Raw genomic sequence first — 7077 nt, 5'->3', positions numbered from 1 at the left:
CTACACAAATATATAATATGACTTAGGTGTTAGGTACCTATATAATTTCAAAAAATTTAAATTTTTTTTATTGTGTTTTACGTAGTAAACGTAGTAGTTTACGTTGATATATAGTATAACATATAATACCTTTAACTATTTTTTTTTATTATTTTATTTAGAAAAAATACAATTATATTTAACTAAATTTTATAATCAATTATATTCAGATTAGATAATAATTGACATTAAATTAATTGAACAAACAACGAATTATTACCCATCGCCCAGTGTTTTAACGTTTTATTCCTCATTAAATTTATTGAGCTCCGTGTGAAAACCTATTTCTACATATTGATCCGACACACTCTGTGTTTGTAGTTTCGAACTCTAGTTATAACTTATGAAAACAAGAAATAACAAGTTGAATATTGAAAAATAACAATATTTCTGTAATACGTTCATATCGGAATTGAATTATTATGAATTTATAAACAAAAACTAGTATTTTTGTATGGGTTAACGTTGAGAATAATAGCCACAAGTTGAGACATATTTTATGATTTGGTTTTTGTTCCAAATATCTGACAAATTGTATGATGTGTAAACTAACATGAAACAAAACTCGTGAATCATTTAAGTGTCTAAATATATGCTCAATGTGTACTTTTTATTTTACCTGTGGACATTTATGTGTCATAAATAATCTATATTAGTAATTTATAGTAATTAAGTTAAAATTAATTGGTTATTCTGTTGGAAACTGTTATTAAGTAATTTGTAAAAAATCATTTGTTTTAATTTAATTTTAAATAGGAGTAAGTACAGTATTATATTATTATAATCATCAAATTTTGTTGTTAATTTTTAAAATAACGATAAATTAACTAATTACAATATATATTGTTGAACAATGGAGTTAAATTATTTAGTGAATTACAAACAAACTGCAGATGGTCTTATAAAATATAATCTAATTAATGTCTCAAGTGACTTTAAGTTAATAAACATTTTATCAGTTATAGAGGCGTACCTATGTAAAATATGTTGTGTTAAGCATTATGGCTAAAAAATCCCTAAGAATTTATGAATTTAATAATGCTAATGAGTAAATGTAATTAATTATAATTATAAAATTAACTTGGCTGTAATTTTGAATCTTGTCGATAATCAAAATTAGAGTAATTTTTAGAAATATAATGTATAACTTTACGTATTATTTATTATGATAACTTATTAAATGTTATTCTACAATCTATACCATAAATGTTAAAGCATATTTCATTTAATTCTTGTATTTAGAAATAAAAATATACTTCTGTTTGTAATTCATTAAAATGTGAAATATGAAACACACAGTTTAATTATATAATATGATAAAGAATAAACAAAAAAAAAAAAAAAAATCAATAAAATTAAATATTCAGTTGCTAAGAAAGAGATATACCTATACGTACCTACTTATTACCTACTAATGTATAGAAATACGGAATATAGAATTTCCGATTTCAAATGTTTCTCATGATAACGATATCGTCATCATATTCTTCCGTAGTCTGTAATGTAATCGTAGAATATAGTCTCATATAGATAAAACTAGTTTTAAAATTGTGGAATACTGAGTACTGAGTGCAACATAATATCATGTGCCAACTGATTATTATTTGTGTACACAAATATTGAAGTTAGATAAAACTTTTAAGTAAATTGAACCTTATAATAATATAATATGTGTAATATATATAGTTTGTGCATGTTAAGTGGTCGGTAACGATGTTGTGCTACCAGATGACACTCCGATGTTGGTTATTCATATTTCTTTTATTATTCGTAATACAAAGATTACATTTTATTTAACATGTATAGGGTTGTAGAATGTCACCGTTGTAACTATCTATAGCAGTTAAATGTGTTTTTTGTTGCATATAAAATGCCCTGGATTTTATGTGTTTTAAAAATATATATATGCATTAAAAACGCATAATATTATAGTTAAACAATTGGTATAAGCTTATTTTAAGTATAGTTGTTTTTCATTTAAAAGATGCTATCTGGATAAAAAAAAAAAAAAACAAAGAATGGATACGATATTTTAATAAAAGACATTTTTATTCACATAGTAATCATTTAGTTCTTCTGTAAAATTTGTAAATTTTAATTTAAATACATTTTGACTTTTGTAAAAATATAAAATAATTGTATTTGTATATAGATAAATAATATATTGAGGCATTTTCGTCTTTTTAAATTTAATTATACAAAACGCAAAAATCCAAACTATAAGGGTAAGCTGGAAAAATTTAAAAGTTAGAGAACATTATTTTTACAAAAAATATTATTTCTATACGACTACTATTGGTGCATAGAAAGTGTTATTTTCTTTTTCATTTTCATTTTAGAGTTTACATAAAAGTTTATTATGTTAGCTTTTTCGAAATATGAATTCTATATGTGCAACTTCGTTCTGTGTATTGAAATAATACACTCGGGGCCGGATTTATGTCTAGGCCCATGATACCCGGGCCTAGGGCGGCAAATTTTGTAAGAAATGAAAAATAAATAATTTGAATATTTTATGCATTTATGTATTGCGTAAATTAATATTATATAATGTTTAATATACATATTTAAAAAACATAGAAATAAATCCATGCATTTTAGAAATTAACACTACATTTTTTTTTTTTTTTAAGGTTGGGGTGGCATATTTAAAAGGGCCTAGAGTGGAACCTGTTCTAAATTCGGCACTGAATATACTGCTTATATTTAATAATAAACTTATGTTAAAATTGTATTTTTCTTTAGCTTATATCTAATAAGTATCTATAATATCTAAATCGATTATTAATGCTTAACTATAATATTAGTTATAAATTATAATGTTAGTTTCGGTGAGGTAAGTTGTAAAAATATTAGTAAATTGACAAAGATTTAATTTATTAGTACCAATTCAAATTACAATAACGCTTAGAGACATAATATAAGTTTTGGTGAATGAGCATTGAGCATCACCCTAAAATATTTGAATAATCAAAAATTATATAAATAAAAAATCTAAATATTTACTAATCATGCTTAAAAATTGTAAATGAAATAAAATAAAAAACAAGTGTATTTTAATTATATATATTTTGAAACTTTTATTTCAATAAACATAAATTTTGATTTTGATTTTATTTTTAAATTATTGTTCTGTATCAAAACCTATCGTATGCCATATCTGTATCAACAACTCTAGTTATCAGACTTCTGAAAACAAATTTTAATACGTCATACAATTTACTTTAAAACGATTTCCTACTTTTTTTAATTTAACTTCTAAACCTTTTAAAATTATATTTTTAGATTTCAATATTAAGCATTACAAGGATGTTGAAGTGAAAAAATGAATTGAAAGTTGTTTTCAGGTAAATTTTAAGTAAATTTGAATATAAAAAAATAAAATAATAAATATTTATAGTGTGCGTTATTGACATTGACGTACAGAACGTTCGGAAGCTATTCCTTATTTGTTTTACGCAATCATACACACTAATGATTACTTTTACACAATATTTACACATCCCTCACGAACACACTAAAATTGTCTAAATTAAACTCCTTAAAAACAGCCGAAATCAAATCTTCTTAATTTTTAAAATAACATGTTGTGCAAGTACGCATGAAATATTTATATTTGTTAGTGTTTCTGATTATATTTACTGTTTTTAAGTTCAAGATTATTGTAATAATTGTTTCTTTTTTTTTAATTTACGCATACAAAAATAACATTTAAACTTTATTTACTCCACCATTTTAATGTGAATAATGTGATAATACAATTGTGTTTAATATCTGTAAATTTTATACAATGATGAAAATACTAGTCGTTATACTTATATTATAATGAACATATGACATAAATAAATATTACTGAACACAGACAAGGTTATATAATACAAATAATACGATAACAATGATAACGAAATGTATTCCGTTGTATTTATTTTATGGTAATAGGTATTTTTATCATATACATAGTATACTTCTACTAATAGTAATAACTAATAGAATAGGATTTAAATTGACCAAAAATTAAATTTCATTAGATTTGTTTACATATATATTTTTAATGGATGTATTTATACAGGATGAAAATGGAAAGAAATTTAGTGTGAGTTTTCATTTTTATTTCTCATTAGGTAGAAAATAGAAATATAATGATATATTTTATTCAGAATTGTGTCAAGAATTTAATGTGTAAATGGTAGAGAATTTTAATTTGAAAGGAAGAAATTCCAAAATACTTATCACATATTTCGACGTCTTATTAAAATAGCTTTTGTTGTTATGATTATCATTACAGTTATCAATGTTATACTCATTAAAATAATTAAACTTTATCTTTATTTTTTATTTAACAAATTTTATGCTATTGTCATTTAAATTTAAGTAAAATATCATAATGTTTATATAAAATGTAACAGAGAGACAAATTTCCAATAGAGTGGTATTATCAAAATACATCTTCCTGCAGAATTTACATTTTTTCATTTATATACTTTTATATTCCAAAATGTTTTATTAATGTATAAATTATGATATTATTTTTAGATTAATAATTATTAAAAATTTTAGGAAATATTAAATAAGATTTTATATTTCTTGTCTTTGTTGCGATGTTTATTAAAATTCATATTTCAAGATCAAGTTAAATGTAATAATCCTTATTTATTTTTTTACAAATTCATCATAATATGCAATATTAACTGATTCCTTTTATTAAATTTCAAAAATATTTACCACATTATACTATTTAAACAAATAAATTTTAAATAGCTAATACTTTTTACATTATAATATAACTGTAAGCTAGGTTAAGTTAAATTATAGTCCCAAGCTAATAATTTAAAATATAAAAGTAGAAAAATGTTTATACTTAACGTCATTCTCGTATGAAATCAATTTAAGTGGTATATACAAATACAATACACTTTCTAATGTTATTTATTAGAACAAATCTTTGTTAATTTACTCGAGTTTGGTCTTAATTAGTTATTAGTTAACCTATTTGAGTTAAAAAAACACTAGTTAGAAGCGTGTCATCAGGTCATTTCCGTAGATAAGAAAAATATTTTACTTACTACTAAAATAATCGTGCGTGGAGGTTCTTTAAAATATGTATGATATTTTGTACACATACGTATATGGTATATTATATTTTATGCACGATCACCTATATAAATTATTGGTATAAACTGTGGTTAACTGTTCTATAAGAAACGATACTATGATATTGTAAATCCGGGTCCTTTACCCCATGACAGTTTTAGCACGCATTGTTGATCGCCTTGTAAATCCCTTCCTACACCGAATTTCTGCCGTAACATGGTTATAATATTATGTACAATGTACACTTATTTACATACCAAAGTTGCATTGTAGCTGATTAAATCACTCAAGACAATATTAATGTACAGACTCATAGCTTTTGATGAGGTTATAGTAAGTCGATTGATAAAAAATAATAGGTAACCAATAATAACTACATTAAAAACAAAAACTTATCATGAATTAAACAATAAAACGAATTGGTGCATATTTACATATTTATAATAATATTTCAGTGGCTTAGTGTGACGCGGTGGTTGGCCTCAATCACTAATAATATGTTCTGCGGTCAAGTATCGGCCGGCATCGCTAGATCTCGGATGGGTGACCACCCGACTTCTTAGTGACAAATCCATGGCACACACACATACACACACGTATTCCAACCCTACTAACAAAACTTTACAAACAAACCTTACACAAAAAAAAACCTCTACCGTTTCTATACACAGCTAATGGCTTTAGTTACCGGGCTTAAATACGATCAATAAAAATAAATAATATTTCAGATTATATTTCCATATCTCGTTATAACCCTTTTATAAATTTTGTAAAAGAAATTTCGAGAATATTTATTCATTTATGTCATATTTTAATTATCAAGTATACGACATTTTTTAGATGACTCAGGTGAAATGTTATACGAATTAAATTAAATAAACTTTATTTATTTATCTGGGTTTTTTTTTTTTTTAATAATATGCTAGTTAACCCAATTTTGGCTGATAAAAAGTTAACAAACATAGAATACAGTGATATATTGTTTTAGTGTACTTCAATTCACGAGAAAATCGGTATCAGTGTACTTCACTTTATGAACTGATTCGACTGTGTTAGGAAAAATCCGCTTGTGATGGATTGGATAGATCACTTCACACTTAATATTTTGTTGAACGCAGTTGAAACTACTCTCTAAACTTTCCTTTTATCTTTAAATACTATGCTTGATACTTTCATTAAAATTGCAAGTTGATTATTTTTTTAAGCTACACACATGTGGATATTGTGGGAAATATATTTTTTGTACATTTAAATAACAAATAATTAATTATTATTCTCTTTTATTAAAAAAAAAAATTCAATTTTTGTAATCAATAAACAAAAAATAATTATTCGATTTTTGTGAACTAAAAGATCCTTGAAATGTGTACCACTCTATATAAAACCTATACGAGTTGAAAAACGAAGCACAGAATACTTCCGAATCTTAAAGAATATGACAGTAATATTTGATATTATATTTGGTTCAATAGATTAAGCAAAAAAAAAAACAAACGTACATTTTATTTATTTATGTATACGAAGATTCGGAGATTAATCTGTTTTACTATTCTAGCAAACAAATATAGCTAAAATATTATAAGATAAAAGAAATCAAAAGCAGGAATTTATGTTTCATTAAAAGTGACCCAACATGCTCTTTAAATAAAAATATTTATAAAATAACAATCGTCATTACATTGTCACTACGTACATTGCGACAGCCCGGCCCATTTGGAAATATTGAAAAAATTTTGCACTAATATTTAGCACGTATTTAGCATGAATTTGCATGGCTAAAATTAGAATTTGCATGATATTAGATTAATGGCTAAACCCAAATATTGATGAGCCGGGCTGGCGCAACGTTACGCCAGCCCGGCCCAATAGCAAACATTTAATTATCGAATATACAGATAAACCAATATTTAGCACGCCATTAGCATGAATTCGCACGACTGTCGCCAG

This window comes from Melanaphis sacchari, unplaced genomic scaffold (assembly GCF_002803265.2).
Source record: "Melanaphis sacchari strain LSU unplaced genomic scaffold, SCAv2.0 Contig113_pilon_pilon, whole genome shotgun sequence".
Taxonomy (NCBI): Eukaryota; Metazoa; Arthropoda; class Insecta; order Hemiptera; family Aphididae; genus Melanaphis; species Melanaphis sacchari.
The sequence above is the reverse complement of the archived record's forward strand: the minus strand, read 5'-3'. Positions refer to the sequence as shown.